This window comes from Phalacrocorax aristotelis, chromosome 2 (assembly GCF_949628215.1).
Source record: "Phalacrocorax aristotelis chromosome 2, bGulAri2.1, whole genome shotgun sequence".
Classification (NCBI taxonomy): domain Eukaryota; kingdom Metazoa; phylum Chordata; class Aves; order Suliformes; family Phalacrocoracidae; genus Phalacrocorax; species Phalacrocorax aristotelis.
The window spans coordinates 114,707,596-114,728,233 of NC_134277.1; positions in this window are offsets into that span (position 1 = coordinate 114,707,596).

Sequence of the window (20,638 nt, forward strand, 5' to 3'; positions counted from 1 at the left end):
AAGAATTTTCAGAAAGCACGTTATTTGGTACATTTGGTACATCTGCTGTTATTTTAGCAGGACAATGATAAAAAAATTCTTTGGCTAGGTGTTCTCCACTACTTAAGGCCTTTTAAAATTATGTCTTACTGCAAAAAATTCTCAGTTCATAAAGCAATAAGAAGTAATTTTAAGCTGCTCTTATACAAAGAGTACATCAAGTGTCATAATCAAACTTACTTTTACGAAGCTTCAGGTTTGAGTATGATTTTGAAATGTCAAATTAGCATATGACCTTTACTTGTATTTTAAAACTTTTATAAAGTAAGAAGAATTGTACCAGTAAGATATGTTTTTGGAATAGTGATTGCTAGGTGTGAACTCCTGTGGAAACGGAAGTTTCTTCTGCAAGATTAAACATTATTAAAAAGGTGAAGTAAGTGAGCAGCTCTTACCTCTTTATAGGATTCAGCTCAGGTAGGTGTCAGCAGCAGTAAAGAGTTGACCTTGAAAATCGATTTACAAACTATATAGATGATGACAAAATAACAGGAGGAAAATGCTACTATGCCTTGAGAATTGTGTTCATTAACCTCAGCATACCACTTAAGACTTACCTACTGCTTATTTTGGGTTGAACGCAACAGTAAGGGAATGGAAGATGGCTAGAAAATAGCCAAGGTATGATGTTTGTTCAGTTTGCTGAAAGAAGTCTTGTGGTGTCCCAGCTGGCAGGTATTTTCCGAATGGTCTGACAGTCTAGTGGAGCTTGCTTGACTTAACCACTTTTGCCACAGTAACATGTTTGGGTTGTAAAGATTAGGGGTGTCCTTGGGTGGCAGCACATTGTTACCCCGTGTTCTTCAGCCCTTACCTGGACAGGGATTGCTCTTTGCGGAGAACACAGCCATGGAAAGGAGCTTCTGTTTCACAAAGCCAATTTCTAAACTGCAAGACCTGAAAAATGCTTGTCTGATCTAACTGTGTGCTCTGGTTACACCCTGACTCCAAAGGAAGGACTCAAGGATCAGGAGGAGCCCCACTGTGCATTGGTCAGGGCTGGTATTGGTAGAAGAGGTGCGCACTGTGACCTAGTGTGAATCAAGGTCTCTGCTGTTACAGGAGACACCACTGGATAATCCCTTCCCTAGAATGATGAGGTATTTTCCATTAGTGGTGGTAACTGAAGGCTGATGTTATTTCAGGAATAGTGGGAAGTTAGAGAAAACAACCAGGAAGAGCAACAAGTGGGTGGGATAAACTGCTACCCATACAACAGAGGCATGGCTAAGCCACTAACTAACGAGTCTCCCTTATGGACAAAATCTGCTTTGTTGCATTGGCAAAGCTTGAGCCTGCAGTCATTAAACTGTTAAAAATCACGATGCTGGGAGGGGTATGTGGGGAGTTTGGTTATCAGAAGCAACTAGTATGGACCAGTCTAACTAGAGACCTTTGGGGGCAGATGCTCCTGCAAGACAGCCTTCCTAAAGTGGGTCTTACAGGTTGATCCCAAGAAGAGAAAGGAGCTTTGTACAGAACAGTAGGATGGAAATCTCTCCCAGAAACCTGTTCCTATGGCTCAGCCATAAGTGGTCTTTACTGCTAGAGAAGGCATCTTGGGTAACCCACACTAAATGGAGGTCCTCTCAGAAGAAAACGGGTACATCTTGTTTGTGGCCCGGTGGTCTGATGGAGGAAAGCATGGCAACAGATGCCAAGTCCACGGCCGGGTTTGAGAGAAGAGTGTATGTAAGGTCGTGTTTGGACAGCACTGGGAGGGGGACGGACCTGCCAGTATTTCACAGAGAATTGCGTGTGTGTGTGTACATGCACAGCTGGTGTGTTGAAGTAGTGTGAATCAGGGGTATACTGTCCTATAAATAACAACCAGAATTGTGCATTCCTGGAAACTTAATACCTTTGCGTTTTTACCTGTCAGTGCCCTAATGTTACCAATTTATGGGGAAAAGGTACTTTTTATTTGGTTAGAGATGCCCTGATAACACACATATTTTAACAGCTTGCCTGGAGACTGCATGATAGATACATTTTTTCTTGGTGTTTTTTCGAAGGCGTAACATAGACTCTAGTAAGTGAACAGCAGAGCAGCTGCCAAGATGAGTTCCCATGACTCTGGCCACATCTCAACAGCGCAAGTAGTACGCAGAGGGTTGGGCAGATGGGTGGTTTCATGGGTTCTATGGTAGCTTCGATTCGCCTTAGCATTATTAAAATGCCACCAAAGCAGCTCTAATTAGTCTAGGCCACCTTGCTGGGCCTGGCTATGAGAATTTTCATTGCTGGGATAATGATGATGAGGCAAGACCACATTAGGGATGTTCTTTGGGTGGATTGAAAATTTTCTAAAAGAAATCAGTTTTCACTTGCAAATATTTTTTATTAAACCTGTTGATCTCTGATGGTGTGGTGCAGAGCTGGGGCTTTCAGCTTTGGATCTGAGCCTGCCACATGGGCTGTCATGGGATTAAAGAGTTATGGGCCTTGCTTTGTGGGGCTGAGACCCAAAATGCTGGGGGTTTCCAGGCTTCCCCTCTTGGACACACCCTGGCTGCCAAACTGCAGGCAGTCATCCTCAATGGCCCTCCCTTCTGGCTTCTTAGCTTTTTAGCTCCCTATCAGTCCTATGAGAAGAAGGGCTGGGATGCACCCTTCATACTGGGGTCTTGACACTGGAATCCCAGTGTTGTTTCCTTAAGAAATGTGATATTTTCAATTTTCCCTGTGATAAGAACATTTGATATTTCTATTACTTGTTTCAGAACATTTACATATTTTAGTTAGTAGTTTGCCATTTACTTAAGACAAAATAAGTCTGACTTCCCATAAGCTCTGGTTATTGCTATTTGTTCTTCTTCCTTTCTGCTTTTCCATCTTCTATTTTGCAACTTCAATCAAACATCCATTTACACATCAGTAACTTTATTTTGTTACATCAGAGTCTCATTGGTGTTATTGGAATTGCCTTGGATTTCATGTAACTGTTGAGAAGTCTTGGCCATAAAATGGTGCGGTTTAGGAAAACCCAATTTGAAATGATTTATCATCTGTTTACACGAACCACTGTACAAAACAGAGTGTAGCATGGGGTTGGAAAAAAGTAGCTGGAAGTGAGGTAGGAAAGAGGGGCTACTTAGTAAATGCAAGCAACAGCATCATTGAATGTGCAACTGCTGCCATCCTGAGGCATCTGATGTACCACGTGGCCACACACTTGGAGCTGAGGATTTGAAATTGTGGCAATAGGGAAATTGGCTGCTGTCACAAGGACATAAAAGTGTGCAACCCACGGCAGAGAAAGCTGTGATTTCTCTTTCAATCCTTGTGTTGCCTAATTTGTAGGAATAAGGATAGAAAAGAATCAGCAGTAAATAAGATAAACAGAACAACAGTACTGTAGCAGGATTGTTTTTCACAACTGGAATTTCATTTATCTGTTTTCTGGTGCTACCTGTTTGATAACAAAAGAACAAAGTGAGGTCTAATTTGATGACTTTAATGGAAATGAGAGCCCTGCCTCTGAATATAGGTGGCTTTTTTCAGATGATCTGGGGAGATAACATTCATGGTTAATGTACTACTAATAAAATGCTATGAAAGCAAATATCTGAGTAAGAGTTTTTCCTCTGACATTCAATATGCAGTGGCATGTCTTCTTTTCCCTCTGTCAGTAAATAAATGTTCTTAAAATAAAACAGAAATATTGCTTATCACTAGCTGGAATATTAGGCACCCTTATACAGTTTTCCTCTTCTTTTGTAAAAACCAAACATCATCTGCTGAGGGAGAAGGAGGTCAGACATTCTTGTTTTGACAGTAACATTGCCCCTATTTGCCTCAGATTAAATCTTGTGGAGCTGACAGTCCCATAAGCAGCCAGAATCTGTGTGATATTCCTCACCTTGGCCAGTCTTAAACCTCCTCTTTTTTCCATTTTCTTTCCCTCTTTAAACAACAGCTTTTTAACAGTTAATGTGTAAGAAAATGAGGTACTGTAAAGAGAAAATAACAAAGTGGAAACTGATGCCTAAAATGCAGTGCAGTAATGAGGAGAGAATTGTACACTTTCATAGTCTAGTCCTCAGCTATTGCCACTGCAATGCTCATGGCTCTCTAAGCCACCGTTGTGGACTAGCTCATAAAGACATTTGAAACTTCAGAATCTGTAAATATCCATCCTTAGCCTCTTTGGAAATGGAAGCATTTTTCAGCATGAGTGAGTGCAGCTCCCCAGGCCAGCATCATTGGCACAGTGGACCTTGCGTACTGCTGGTTACAGGTCAACTGCAGAAAGTAGTTGTGTCCAGTTTTGGACCCCCCAGTTCAAGAAGGACAGGGAACTGCTCAAGCAAGTCCAGCTGAAAGCTATGAAGATGATCAGGGGACTGGAGCATCTCCCTTATGAGGAAGGGCTGAGAGACCTGGGTTTGTTCAGCCTAGAGAAGAGGAGACTGAGGGGGGATCTTATAAATGCTTACAAATATCTAAAGGGTGGGTGTCAGGACAATGGGACTGGACTCTTTTCAGTGGTGCCCAATGACAGGACAAGGGACAATGGGCACAAATCAGAACACAGGAAGTTCCACTTAAATATGAGAAAAAACTTCTTTCCTGTGAGGGTGCCAGAGCAGTGGAACAGGCTGCCCAGAGGGGCTGTGGAGTCTCCTTCCCTGGAGACATTCAAAACCCACCTGGATGCGTTCCTGTGCCCCCTGATCTAGGTGTCCCTGCTCAAGCAGGGGGGTTGGACAAGATGATCTCCAGAGGTCCCTTCCAACCCCTACCATTCTGTGATCCCGTGAAGTACAAAAAAAAATCTGAATTTAATTTCTCATCTTATCATATTTTCCTTTTTTAAAAACTATTTTGCTTAAAGAAGGATCCAGGTAAACAATTGCGTTATTCACGTAAATTGCAAGATGAAGGTCAAAAAGAGAAAAATGTTACAGTTTTTCTTGTCCACCTAAAGAAGGCAGAAATCATTATATATGTTTGAAACTGAAAGACTTGCTAATAATGTCATAGGCTAAAAATACCAGTGATGTGGGTCGTGATTTTACAGGATCATTAACTGAAGTCTAGCTAAATTTTACTGTTTTATTTAATAGTATTGTCTTGTAACAATTTGTCTTGATTTTAGCTGGGGCAGAGGTAATTCTGTTCCTAGGAGCTGGTACAGTGCTGTGCTTTGGATTTAGTATGAGAATAATGTTGATAACACACCAATGTTTTAGTTGGTGCTGAGCAGTGCTTACACTGGTCAAGGACTTTCAGCAACTGCCCTGCCGGAAAGAAGGCTGGGGGTGCACAAGAAGCTGGGAGGGGGCACAGCTGGGACAGCTGACCCCAGCTGACCAGAGGGATACCCCACACCATATGACGTCATGCTGAACAAAAAAATGGAGGGAGTTGGCTGGGGGAACGCAGCTGCTTCTCGGGAACTAGCTGGGCATTGGTCAGCAGGTGGTGAGCAATTGCACTGTGCATCACTTGTTCTGTATATTCTTTTATCATTATCATTATTTTCCCTTCCTTTTTTTTGTCCTATTAAATTGTCTTTATCTCAGACAATGAGTTCCACCTTTTTTTTCCGATTCTCTCCCCCATCCCACTGTGGGGGACTGAGTGGACAGCTGTTTGGTGTTTAGCTGCTGGCCAGGTTAAACCACAACACTGTTATATGCTATTAATTCAGGAGGCAGCTTATTGAAAATGTTTTTATGACACTGTTACTGCCCTCAAACTGTTAAATGTGTGGTTTTAACTATGTGACCTATGTATATTTCATTACTTTTTGCACTCCAAAATTTAGGCTGAGTTCAGAAAGGAAGTATATGCCCTTTTCTGAGGTTCATGGTTCATCTATTGGTTCATATAACTTCAAAGAGACAGTTCAGACATAAAAATTACATTTTCCCACATCAAAGAGACCCAGTCAAAACTTCCATCTAAAATTTTATGGTGCTACAGCCTAACTCATTAAAAAAAAAAACACAAGAGGTTTTAGGTTACAGAGAGCTATTTCTGGCCAACTAGCAGTCAGGCAAAGTTACAAGGATTTTAAAATTTCTAATAAAGTCAAGGAAGTGCAGATCATAAGAGGAATCTAAATATTATTACAATTTTCAATTACAGCTGTGTGATGCAAATCACACACACATATATATATATTTTGTGGGTCCTGTGATCTTCAAAGTTAATTGTGATAACCCTCAAAGTAAATAATGCCACAGGGATCAACAATGTTAATGTTCATCCTAACATTATAGGAGGAAGCTTTCTGCTTTTATAGTGCTGAAAAACCTCATTTACAGAGACCGGGAACTGTCTTACCCAACAATTTCATTTGGTTGATATACTCATTGCTTTGTATAGCCATTTACATAATAACATCACAGGTCTGTAAGAGAAACAGGATTATATTATTCCATAACAAAGTTATCGAGGCTTTGGTATTATACTAATACTGAGACTCTGCTTTTACATATGATTTCCATGAGAATGCTATTTAAAGGAAATGATTTACCCATTATCACACTGCTCTTTTTGAGGTCTTAAACAGGCCTTCAAAGCCTAGGCCTCTTGCTAACTAACTTTTGCTGGTGGTAGTTGGCAATTTCACTCCAAATCACTATGGTGAGCAAACTCTTCTTTTAAATGAGTAGCTTGTGTATTCTTGTCCCCTACATACACATATAAAAAGGTGAAGCAGAATAAAATTGAGTATCTGGCTTTTCACACGTGTTTCTTTACAGGAGGATTTGATCATTGTGCAAAGCAGTGTGTGCAAAAGAAGAAGATATCCCACAAATTCGGAGAGGAATGATGGGCAGTGAACAGTGATCAGACAATGGGATTGGTCCTCTCCATGGGGGATGCACTTCCTTGCAGCTGATGCCTCCACAGTGATGAGTACTCTGCTTGGAAAGGTTGCATCAATAACAGGGGATTCACTTAAAATGAAGACGTTGCTTCTGAGTTTTTAATTCTCAGTCATAAATCTTCCCTGAAAATCTAAATAGCTCTCTCAGTTTTCCAGATCTGATCATTATGCAAAGTCCCTTTGCATGACAGTAGTTGTGAAAGCAAGTGAAAATAAATCCAAATGCACTGGTAGAGTTAAGACTCCCTTTGCAGCCCAGAGATGTGAGATGATGTGTGTTGTCTTAATTTTTTACTGCCTAGCCATTTATGAAATGCTTACCCAGTGAAGATGTAATAGTTTTCATTTAAAATCTTGGTAGTAGATACTTAGTCTGAGACCAGCTGTGACACTTAAGTATTTCCTGCTTTGATGAACCAGATGATGAAATAATCTAATTAGTCTCCTCATGAGAAGCAGTCAGGAGTATGATAGCTTTCCTATTTAAGAATCAATAAAATGGCAAGATGGTAAAATCTGTCAGGGCATCTGTAACATGAATGTTTTATTATGAAAAAATGGAAGCTTCATATAGGTCTGATTACAGATGATTACTTATCTTTGCAATAGCCAGGGATTAGCAAACAGTCCTTATCCTCTTCTGTACTCTATGCATTTGTGTATTTTTGAGAGAAGGGAGTATGTGAGTAAGATTAACAGATAAAAGTATTTAGTTTTCTTTCTCCCAGTGGGTACTGTAAGTGATGACTCCATTTGTGCAAGACCTTTATTCTTTCTCACCTTTCTGCATAGCAGTTCTTAGAGGTCCATGCGACCAGTCTTCAGCTGGTATGAACCTGGGAATTTTCATTGAAGTTGATGAAATTGCACTAGTTTGCATGAGCAAAGCCATAGCCCTCTGCCTGACAGTTCCTGGTGTCCACTTTTCCCATCACTGATGATCCCTTCTCTGAATTTCTCAGCTTATTCGGGCTGTAGAAAACAACAGACAGCTCCCTATAAGGCAGGCGTAGTATTTTTTAAACCATCTGTGACTATTTTTTGACTCATCTTTTTCCATGTGATCCCAGCCTTTTTACTCACTGCATCAGAAGTAGCTCCTTCCGTGTCTTGCAGGGGAATCAAACCAAATAATAATTACAGGCTGCATGTGTTTATACTTAATCCTTTGCCTTGAAGGAACTGGGCTACTGCTAGCAGTTAAGGGTATTTGGAATTCGCCGTCTTGTGAATGCTGCAGCCTTGTGTTATAATTTGCATTCTTATCGCACCTCCTGTGGAAATGAACTACAGCTGCTCTTGCTATCTAACATTTTTAATGTATTTTATTTCTTTTCTTGACCCTTAGAAACATCACAGACCACAGCTTTAGAAATACTGAGCTAAGTATCTAGCAATTCTTCCTTCTAGGTCACACAGTGCGTTGGAGAAATGGTCTCTCTTTTATGGTAACACTTTCACATGCAGACATTCCCTTTTATCTACCTGTCCTAGCATAGCTTGTTCACGTTGAGATATAAATCTGTTTAGACTGAAAAAGACCAAATATTTCAGGAGGCTTTCTAAAAGCAGCCGAAGCATTTATCTACTTTGGTTACAAATATTCCAGCTCTACCTAACAGAGCCGTATATCTGGGGAGAGCTTAATATCATATACAGTTCTCCCACTGGATGGGGATCTTTAATGTATCATTTGTGAGTAGTATCTTCTTTGACATTTGCAGTTGCTGTTGCCATTTCTTACCTTTTAATGTTTCCAGGCAGTGAGTCTTTCATAAAGGCCTGAGCCGTCTCAGGCTGAGGCTCACTTGTCTCCTCTGGGAAGTTGTTCTGCAGTTTCGAATACCTCAGCTATTCATAAGAAGGCAATGTGACTTTGCTAGCCCTGAAGAGTACATCTGTCTCACTGACTCACCACAGAGATGCTGAAAACAAATATACTTGCCAGTCCCGATCGTGGTGCTTGGTTGGCTGGCTATTTCACGCAGTTGGAAGGATAAAGTAAGCCTTCTCAGGGGGGCCTTTGGGCAGACGGGTCAGAATGGCAGAGGCACCTGGCCAATACAACAACTCAACGGGAGCAAACACTGGACTTCTGCATCATCTGGTTCATTAGGGGAGGAACCACTTAACTGTCATGGGAGGTGTCAGACTGAATCTCTAGCACCTAGGAGGAGAAAGAGAATTGTTGCGTATGACCAACAAGGAGTCTAGGAAGAGATAACTGGTTGCATGCAATAAAGGAGCTTTTATGAGGACATCCAAGAGAAAAATAAGAAGTCTACACGAAGTCTGAATTCCAAAATAAAGGGTTAGTAAAAAGGTTAGGATTCCCAGTGAAAAATGATAACGCATGCCAAACTTGTGTTAAAAAAAAGTCTTCACTATTAACCTTTAAAACATTTAATGAACCTTTCACTTATTTCTTGAAAATTTAACTATGATAAACATTCTATTTAGCTTGTCTGGTCTGAGCTCATTTCTGAGTTATTTTCTCCTCCCAGTTTGTGTTGGCAGTATGCTCAGCCAAGCGTGATGCAAAATGCTTAACCATGTATTACGGAGAAGATTGGAAAGGCAACGCCAGCCTTCAGCTGTTGTTTTTAAAGAACCACCTTTCATATGCTCGTTACCGAGTAAGAGGCTCAGAGCCATGTATGCTAAGTCTTTTTTCTGGTTTACTTACTCCATCTTTGGGAGCATGGCTGAAGGTGAAAATGAAAATGGAGGGCCCGGAACAAGATGAGAAAAAGCAGAAGTGGTGGCTTCAAAACACTGCGATGAAGGATGCCTAGAATAATGTAATTTAAAGGGACAGCATTCTATTAGACAATGTTGTGGTACCTTGTGGTGATCACAGCAATTGGTCTCATGTCATGCTAGACCTAGATTTGCTTGAGATTTATTTATGCTTTCAGGTGATTTTGAATGTCACAAAACATGGTCATCTGACTCTTGAAAATCCAGCTGAGACAGGAGTATTGTATTTCTTTAGCTCTAAACAATAAAAATGCTTAGCACGTTCAGTTGGTACTTCCTCAGCCAATTAACAACAGAATAATACTTTGCTTGAGAACTTTGTTTAGCTTAACAGATAATATAGCCATCAGTACACTCATTGCCAGTCTAAGCTTATATTTGTAGTGTGCGTAGGTTTTTAAATGTGCTTAGTATCCAGGAGAGGTTTTGTCTTGCCAGACAACCTAGATGGATGGACAGTCTATTATTGCTCAGTAATAATCTGACTATTGCTTACAACAACAACAAAAAAAGATCACAGCAGAGAAAATGGCCCACAGTTGCATGAAAGATGATGTGCTGGTTACCAAATTAACTGAAAGCAGATCCAGATGTCACTGCCAGTTCTTTTACTGTGTGCTCAAGATGAGTACCCATGGTTTCCTGTCTTACCTAACACGTTCTTCCAATAACCCTCTGTTGTGGCAGAGCTGACTGTCGATTGAAGAAAAGCAGCAAATACTGAAAACGACTGATGGTGGCACTAGAGGCCTATCCCTCTATTCTACTCCCCAGAAAGCTAAAAAAGAACATAAAAAATAGATGTTATCAGGCCATCAAGAATTAACAACATGCAGCAGATGGTAACACCTACCCTTTGCTATATACCTAATTTTAGCCCAGACTATTTACCAGCAAGTTGTGGCAAAGGTTAAGGAATCCAGTGCTGAGAAGTGGGAAGCGAGTAGAGGTAGAAGGGAGTGCAGAGGTTCTCTCTCACTTCTGGCCCTGTTTTAGGTTGTCGTTTTAATTAGTGTCTTTGGACACCGTTATTACTCTCAGTGAAATGAATGAAGGTGATTCTTTTAATCCCAGACTATCAACTGATAGTTAGAAAATACAACCCTTGAAATATATGAAATACCCGAGAAGCTGGAGCTATATTTTATGGCTGAAACTGAACCATCTCCCTGAGAGTGTTATCAGGGGAAATGCAATTATGTTATGCAGTGTATGTGTGGGGTGTCTGTATGGGTTTATGGATGTACATATGTATTTTCACTTGTCATATTTTGTCCTTACCTGGTCTTTTCTCTCTGCTTTATTCATTTTTCTTTCCTGACACCAGCAACAGTGTGATTTAGGACAGTAAATGTCTATTGATGCATGTTGGATCTACCACTCATGTGATGGATCATCTAGACTGAGAGCATGTCTTTATTGCAGGCTTAACTCAGGCTCCCACCCACATTTTAGTACAAATCTCCCTGTCATCAATGCACTTAAACTTTTTACCTGGGCTTATCTGAGCTCGGAACAGGTGTCTGCTGGCCCACCGAGGGGCACAGGCTAAGGCCAAGGTGCTGCTGAAAGGTGATCTCTGAACATCCAACGCAGCAATGCAGCCGTGCCCAGCCCAGCACAGGGAATGGCTGCAAAGTGCTGACAGAATAAAAGATGTCAGAATTTCTCCCCCAGTGATGAAGGATGCCACCAGCAGCGTCAGCAGGCCCCACACCAGATGGATTTGAGACCAGGTGCTCTGTCTTTTTAACCAGATGAGAAGCTGGTGCCACTGCTGGAGGTGTCCACCCCAGAGGCTGCAGCCTCCCAGCAAGTGACAATGGGCATTTAATACCATTGCTTCTGCTCCCCCTCCCCAGTGCTGTTCACCAAGGCCAGACAATACTGACTTTGCTATAGACTTAGCTCACAGGCGTGCACGCTCATGTCCTGCAGTGCCAGACCATTGGCTTGATGCTACCCAAGGGACTGGCTGGATTTTCTGTTGCAACCTGCACCTTTTTATGGGCCTTTTCTTGCTTGATCCCTGCTAGGTCGTTTGGCCATAGGCTTAAATTTGCCCATGAGTCCATACTGGAAAGATGTAAGGAGGTCTACAGATTAGAAGAGAGTTGAAAACTTCTGAAGGAGTGTGTAAGCAATGCAAGTATTTTCCCCAAAGCACTGGAAGACAAAACCTTCCTTTGTTCCTCCTTTGAGAGGCTCACTTATAGATTTTATTTCTTTTTTTGTTTAATTGCTGTATTACAAACTGTGTTTCCTAATGGGAATTTCCATACACAAGATGTTTAACACGTTTCTCTGCTGTGGATGCTTTATGTAAACAGCACTTCAGTGAGAAGCAAACTGCTCTGAGTTGCACAAGTGAATAAAAATGGCCTGAATCCCTGGTTCTGATATACTGACTAACTACTGTGAGTTTTCTGTATTTTGTGCCTGATTTGAAGTGCCTGAAAGTTATTGGTTTTTATATTTATTATTTAACAGACTTCTCCTGGGAAGACAGCTCTGGCCTGTCTAGTTGGTTCAGCTACGTTTTTCAAGAACAAAAAGCTCACAAACCTGTTCATTTTGAAAGTTACGTTATTGGAAGAAGGACTGTAGATTTTTTTCAGGTTCAGTTTTCACATTTACAGTTGAAAAGATCATTCACAAGGAATTGTTTGAGTTTTGCCTTTTCCTTGGTAGACCTGCTGGAAATTTTACAGGTACATGTATTAAATTTCTGTGTGTATTTCACTATGAAAATTTTTTGAGTGATGCAAATAGCCTTTTGTGAATCGTCAAAATCTGAAATGCTTGTTGCATTAGTTAGGTAGAGCACAATTTGTTATTCCTGAGTGAATCTAGTAGCACTGGTGATTGCAAAGTATGCAAGAAACCCCAGTGATGCCAGTAATACTTGCATAAGTGCTAACCCATATGAGCATTTAAGGACAGACAATTATCAAGGTAGCATAACTTTGTGTGTCCCAGGATCCCCAGGGCTTCAATATCTCTTGAGCTTGTATTTGCAGAGCATCAAGTAAAATCAGTTGCTGGGCAAATACTCCAGTTACAACTGAGATTTTTTAGTTTTTTTCTTGTTACTTAATGCAAATAGTTGAGAAAACAAAGAAAAAAACCTTTAATGTTTCTTATTCCCATGCCCCTTTAATTAAGATCTCAAGCAGATAATAACTTTTAATAACTTCTGTTAAAAACTAGAGAACATCTGGCATTTGACTTCATAGCAAACATGGAAAAAAAAAAAGAAGCATTTTTGCCTTTATCCAGCTGACTGTACCATCCTTGGGCAATGAGCAATGAGCCAGGGTCTGATCTGCTCCCTCAGCTGCCTTAAACTGCAACAGGCCTTAAAAAGAGAGTTTCTAGCACTAATACTGTTGAAATTAAACTTTCAGAGGATTCATTCAAGTTGAAAGTTTGAATATGTTGACGCACAAGAAGCAAATGCCCTTTCTCTAAAGGACTTTATCCTGCAGCATGCTTAGAACTAGCAACAGCCTTGAGTTAATTGAATGCAGCGTACGAGAGAAGTATAACATAGCATCCAGACTCAATACAATATATTCAAGTATTTGTCCATATGTAAGTAGTTAATTGACTGTGTTGCTATGAAGCACAATTCAAGGTTATTTTATTATCTTTAGCACAAACCTGTACAATTACAAAATCATACAGGTTGCAAAATACATTTAAGGGCAAGGTAGACTTAACTATAAATTGCAAATGACAATCAGGTTTTTTGCTTGTGTCTATCTAACTGTACCCTTCAAATCTCAGGGACAGCATCTGGTGCTCAGCGAAACCCTTGTTCTATTTAGTTTTTCTGCTAGGAGGAATGGCGGTAAAAGAAATTGTTCGTTTCCAAGGGCATGCATTCATGCTAAAAATGGTTCACATTTAGATTCCTGATTCTTGATCAGTCCCAACCATTCATGTATTATGATTGGAGTCTCTCAAAAATATGGACATGTTAAAGAAAGCATACAAAAAAATCCTATACAGGGGTTAGTTTCTTTGTCCTGTCTTTCTAAACATTTTAAACAACTTTTCTCCATGACCATGAAGTCTAGAAACTTATATAAAAGCTGAGATTCTCCTGGAAAGCATTACTCAAAGGTCTGGGGAAGTGCTGAAATTTCCAGACATTTAATGAAATTGTGAAAGCTAGATTCTCCTTTTTCTTCTATCCAAGCATCCATCGGGACTGTGTGAGGCTGATGTGAAGATGAATGTGAAAGTAATACTCCATCTTACATTATCTTTCTTTAGGGCAAATGCATGAAACTGAAGAGGTCTTGCTGGGCTAAAAATGTTTGCATTTTTGGACTGGATTTCCTATTTTTTCTCCTGTCAGCCATCATTGCAGCTGCAGCCAATGCTGCACTGGATGAGGAGTAACCTGGAGCAGTAGGTAGAGGGCAGATGGGACGACAGGGTGTGTGGATACTTCACCAACCTATGTCACTCTTAGGGTACAATGGTGACGGGAGGTTGAAAGGGTCAAGGGGAAGGTTTTTCTATGTTCAGGAAAAAGCTAAACTTCATTAAAGATGTACAGCATTTCTACTGACCAAGTGAATGGCACAAGATTTCTTTACCCCCATTCCTGTGCAAGCACAGGCACACTTCAAAATATACAATTTTTGTGTGTGTGTGTAGCTGGGGAAATGACATAATGTAAAATTTATAACTGTAGCTATAACTTAGATAATAAGGTGGCTACAAATGCTGTTATACAGTATTTGACACCTTAATTCCTTGCTATTTAAGGCAGACAAAAATGTTTGCGAAACATTTCAGAAAGCTGTTGTTTTTAACAAGTGACAAGCTGATCTAGAACATAATGGCCAGGAGCTTTTAAGCAAATTAAATAGCATGATGTTCTTAGATTGAGTGCTAGATAGGAAAAACTTCCCAGGAATGAGTGTTTGAAGGCTAAAAATGGGATTTCATTGGGGAAGTAAAATTATTTTGGATTATGAGTAGCTTTGGGAAAGGAACATCCATGCAGCAGTGTTACCTTATCTATCTTATCTGTACATTAGATGTAGTTTGTCTGTGTGTAAGAGAAGGAAAGCACACCCTCTACATCGTCAGTTAGAGCGTCTGTATCAGCGAATCTCCCTGAGAGTGCCAGTGTCAGAGTTTCCTCTAATACATTAAAAAAGAAAATGGATTGCATATTACTGTATATGTTCTTGGATATTTTCTTTGAATTTGCTAGAAAGTTGTAAGAGTTTTGACATTATTGTTGAGATCCTAAAGCACTGCAGAGAAGCTAAAAAATGCATCATACCTAATAAGAGAGGAAATTGAGGAGTTGAAACGGAATGATGAAGAAAAACATTGATGCCTGCATGATGCTGGAAAATGACTGTTATGCTCTTTTACAGAAATTAAAATAACTTCAGCAAGGATTTATTATTGAAGAAAAGTAGACGTAGTACTAAAACCCAGAAAAAAGTCAAAACCAAAACACTGCAAGCAAAAAGCCTTTGGCAGAGAGAAGACACCAGTCAGGACACAAACCGAGTTGTTAAAGTATTTCTAATTAAAATGTTTCATTTAATATGAACAATAATTCAACTGAAGTATGTTTGAAGTTCAAAGCAGGTTTGTTACCTATAACAGAGCTTCTAGATGCTAGTTAAGGAGTTATGATTTAGAATATCCACAATTAACCCAGCTGTAAAGACATCTATCTGTTAGTAGTTTTGCTAATGGGTCTGCCATTTTGATACCTAAGCGCCATTTGCTCCTTTTATCTGAGCTAAAAACCCCAACAACCTATGAAAAGTTCACATTTTTAAGGGTGTTCCAGCTCGAACTGTTTTGACACAGCCACCTGCAGTAATTGCCCAGCTTGGCTATTCATTAACCATTTGTTGAATTTTGTTTCCATGACGACTTCCTATATCATAATACCTTATAAACTCAGTAGAATTCAGCCATCAACTTAAAACACCTAAATGTTTCTCTGAGTTGCATCTCTTGTTTCCTTGGCAACTTCCTCTCAAGTCACCCTAGGATATTTCAAGGCACCCAAGACAAATTCCATTGCATTGATCTTTTAAATGAATTTACACTGACCTGCAGTATACACATTGTACCAAACTTAAAATATTAGATGACAGAATCTTTATTGATTTCATTCAAATGCTGCTTCTCAGCTGAAATCCAATTACTTTGCCCCAGTGTGTACATTTTCCCCATTAAGGCGGCAAAAACAATGCTGTAAGGCGCTATCTAGATGTATGTAGACCAATCTGAAGATTAAAAACAACTTTGCATACTAAATGCAATATTTCTGCCAGAAAAAAAGGACATATTTTTTGCTGCTCCAGAGTAATGTATGATTATTAAGATAAATTCTAATGAGAAAAGGTAAATGCAGAAGAGACCACAAGAAGCATTGACACTTGCATTCTTTCTGGCATATTGCAAATGTGGTAGTTAAAAAAAAATCATAATACAAAAGAAACATCCCGGATGCTAAATCCCTCCCACCGTGCCATCCCCAACCCCACCTGCCCCCCCCCGCCCCAAAAAAAAAAAAAAAAAGGAAAAGATGTCACACTGAGGCCATGCTGGTCACATGGTCACAAAATATGGCAAAAGCTGGTGACTGATTAGGTCTGCCCTAGTTCTGCACATGCTCTAATTTGTGCTGTCTTGGAACAGTGTAAGATGCTGAAACAAACCAGCTGAATGCTGTATCTTGGTTGCAGTCTCTTCCTCCAAGCTCCCTCAAGGAAATAGTGGCCAGCTGTGAGCCAGTATTTAGTCTCTAATGTGGGTAAAGACCATCTTCATCTCCCACTTTTGCCCTTTCACATAGACTGGTTCCACAGCATAAAGAAGAGGTGGGACCTGGATCTGTGATATTTGAGTGGAAAAGTGGAAAGCAGATCAGACCCTGAAAATTAATCTCTTTTGAAGATAAGAGGGGGCTAAAATTCTAAGATCCATGCTCTTGAGTCTTATACCCATCTGCTTTATTTAGTTCTACCATACTCAATTTTCCCAGTGTAAATCCATGTCCTACTTCCAAAACTGTCCTACCCTTTTACATTGGCATCTGTACTTTGCTGGCCTCAACCCTGGTTTAGCCTCTTCCCATTTTTCTCATGGCTTCCTTTTATCTGGTTTATTGAGTATGCTTCACTCTAAAATAAACTAAAACCAAACCTAGGCAACATAACGAGTGCACAGGCTGATTTAGCCTTTGTGCAGATGAACATGGGAATATATACACAAAACCATCAAAGTTAGCACCCACAGCGTTCTTTGCTGACATCTTTTTCAGATCTCTACTGCAAGGGTAATTTGCTGCTTTCAGAGATGTTCTGGAAGCTTTTGCATCTCAGCTTTGCCAGCAGTTTGAATGTCTCCAGTTCACTGTTTTTCAGAGGAAGAGAGATCTGAAGTCGAGAGAGCACTCTGCAGCACACTGCTGCTTTGCCAGCCTTTAGCAGCAGCTGCTTTTGGAGCCAGAAGAAAATTTGCGTCCATGCTTATACCTACAGAGGGTCAGGGTTTAGGAACAGGTGTTGATTCTGGTAGGATATTTTAATCTCTTTGTTCTTAAAATTTCTTCACAAGGGTGGAATAACCCTTCTTACATGCCAGGGACAACTTCCTCTTCTGATTATGTGTGACTGAGATGAGCTGGCTCACGCAAGAGCAATTTTCTGGGTGTGTTTGAATCTGAGGTTTTAATCTGAACCAGTCAGCCTTACCCAAGAAAGATGGCTGGGGTAGTCTTTTTTGGTGATTACCCTTTAAGTCTAGCTCCAGTCTGGTGCACACGAGATCAGAAGGCAGGAAAGAAGCAGTGGAAGAGAAGGACTGTATTTTTACTGCTGTGGGAACTGGCTGTCACGGTGTCAAGAAATACCAATATTTGTGTAAAGAAAATAGAATTGCTGCTGGCAAAGGGATGAATGAAGGATGTTTTAAGAGAGAGAAGAGTGATTTTACTGATTTGAAGTTAGTCCCGGTGTTGAGGAGCAACCTGAGAGGAAATTAACTACTTTAAGCTTTTAAAAAGCCTATCAAACAAACAGACCTTAACAGAGCCTGCAATCACAGTAATGCTAATCAACAGATGTGCAACAATTAAAAAAATTTTTCGAGATGTACAGTTATATATAAAAACTAAGTAACAATGGCTTTGTAAAAGGTAACTGGAGGCAATTAATTCATACCCTTAAAAAAAGAATTAGTGAGCTGTTTGTCTAAGCCAGAACGATCATTCCTCTACCTTGTGTCTGCTGCTTTCTTACTTTGGCCTGGCAGGAAATGATCCTTTGAAGACATAATGACTTATCTAATTTTCTGCATGTTAGAAGACTCATTAAGTGTAATAAATTATTAATGCCAAAGAGATTATGGTGGAGAGCATTTGGTGGATCAGAGCTACAAGTGTTAAGCCCTTCTGGAAGTAGCTGTGGCTTGCCTATGTCTGTACAGTAACAGTTTACTGGGACTCCAAGCTTGATAGCCTGATACCTTCGGGTGGGATAAATAATAACATTTAAAAGGACCAGATTATATGATGAATGTGCAATTTCAAGCAAACTTAAAATGTTGGGCAAGTCAAATGCTATTAAACTTCCTTGTCTCTTGAGACAAATAATAGCTTTTTTTAAAAAAGAAAAGCATCGCATATGCTCTTTCAAAATCTCAAATGCATTTCATAGTGTCTGGTAGATGACTTGCACTGCCAAGACTTGCTGTTATGCAGAATGCACTTTAATTAAGAATTTAATGGATTTCTTGTGTCACCATTCAGGGTTATAATATGCTGTTTTCTCTGGTGTTTTAGCCTAGTGGTGAAATATTAATATTAAGTTTTTAGTAGTAATGGTTCTTTGAAAGTATTTTTTTGTTCTTGCTTTTCTCAGACTAATCGTTCTCTGAATATTTCAACTTTATTTAGGTGGGTGTATCAATACATGGTAGACTGTGACTGCCAGTGGGGTTTAAAGGACTAAGTTCAGGAAAGACTGCGAAAGTCTTTCCGATTATTTCTCTTGGCTTTGGTTCATGCTGAAGCGAATATTTTAAGATACTTCTCTTCAGTTCCATATTGACAGTAGTGTTACAGCAAGTTCTTAGTAAGCTAAGGTATTTTCCTTAGTCAAGACGTATGACTAGAAATATTTCATGAATGTGATCATCCATTTGTTTTAGTCAGAGTGTAGCTCTGAGCAAGCAATACAATGTATATGTGTTTGAAATAAAGGGTGTTTGTTGTACATATGGAATCAGTTTTTTGAGATAAAGCACCACCACTTTCAATCATTAACAGACTGTGGATATTTTTGAAGAGAAGGAACAATAGCAATAGCAGCTTCATTTACCCTGGGGACAGCTGAAAACCCCACAAGGCTAGGGAGACGATGCTGACCTGTGCTTGTAGTTTTGGTGTAAAATATATGGCCTTTGTTTGTTCTGCTTAGTTTCCTTCCTGACTTTAATTCAGGGAGATTGTGAGAAACAGCAAAATGCTGCATGACACGGTGGCACCTTTTTGCAGCCGAGCATGTGCCAATGGCCTGAGGGTTACATCTGCTTTGCATATGAATTTGCACAGTATATTCATCAGAGCCTAATGTGCAGGATTAGCCTTTATATATTTGTATGAATTATAAAGCAACTGCATAAAATATGTTTCAAAGGCTGCAGGCAAACTGACACTTCTTGTGTCCATCCCTCTCTTCATGCATTATTTAACATGCCTTCTACTGCCAATATCCATCAGGCTGAAATTCTTCAGGAAAAGAAATCTAAAGCTTTGTTTGGAAGACAAAGAACCTCACAAGTCAGATGATATGTTCACCTTCCTAGGTGCAAAGCAACACCAGAATAAAATAAGATTGTGGTGCCAGCAGCACCCTTGGGTACATGAAGGAGTGCTTGGAATCTCTTCCAAAACTGCCCAGCCAGTGAAGTACACCATTCACCCTAATTCCCTATTTACTTTTTATTTACCTAGGTGAACTCTTAAAGCAGTGAAGACTTCGGGGTGCAGTTTTCAGATGATGATTGGCCTCAGAAGGATCAACTTCTGGCTTCACTCATGCCTGCAAAACCAGAAGGGCTTTCCACCAAGAAGTTCCTGGTGGCTGAGGATTCTTTTCCTTCTCTGCGCCTTACTTTGGAGAAGGACTGTATGAGGAGGTATGCTGAGGAAGAGTGGCTATGACCATTTCAAGTTGTATTCTCATCACCTGGGGCTTCTGCAAAGATTTGGAGAACTTCCTTCTCCCCCATAGCACCTCTTCTTGTGCTCAGAATGGGCACTAGGGATAGCTCAGGGAAAGCCCATTCTTTGACCAGGAAGCCCAACAACATCGAAACACTTCAGAGAATTTTACTCCAGAGACAGAAAATGTAGACGTTTCCCTTTTGTGTTTGTTTTGTTTTGTTTTGTTTTTCTATTTCTTTTAAATGAAAGCTTAAATCTGCCTCAGCTGGTGAGGTGATCATAGAGCGAACCGTGGGAAACACATGAAATATCTTCTAATAGCACACTTTAAGGCCGGCAACCAGACAGACCAAGGGCCGAGCAGTCTAACGGCATGTTAACAGAGAGGGACTGAATCTTTCACTGCACTGTTACAGTTGAGGTCAGCAGAAAGCAGCGCAGTGTCCTCACATGTAATTTATTTTGGTAAGAAATTGTAAGAAAAGTAAGGTTGAAGTGTCAGATTCTGTGCTTGTGTCTGTGTTAGAGCCCCCCTTATCTTTGTCATGGACACCTGTTGGGGGTGTGTGAATGAGCACGCTTGGTTGTAAAGACCTCAGCCCCAGGTGAGACCTCAGCTTAAGACAAGAACCCCTACCCCAGGCTAGGCAAGCCCATGGGGCCTGAAGAAATGGGTAGATATATTCATTGCAGCACAGTCCTACTGCTGTTAAGGCTGCATACAGTATTAATTTGGAGATGTCTATTTTAGTCTGTTATAACCTTGTCAA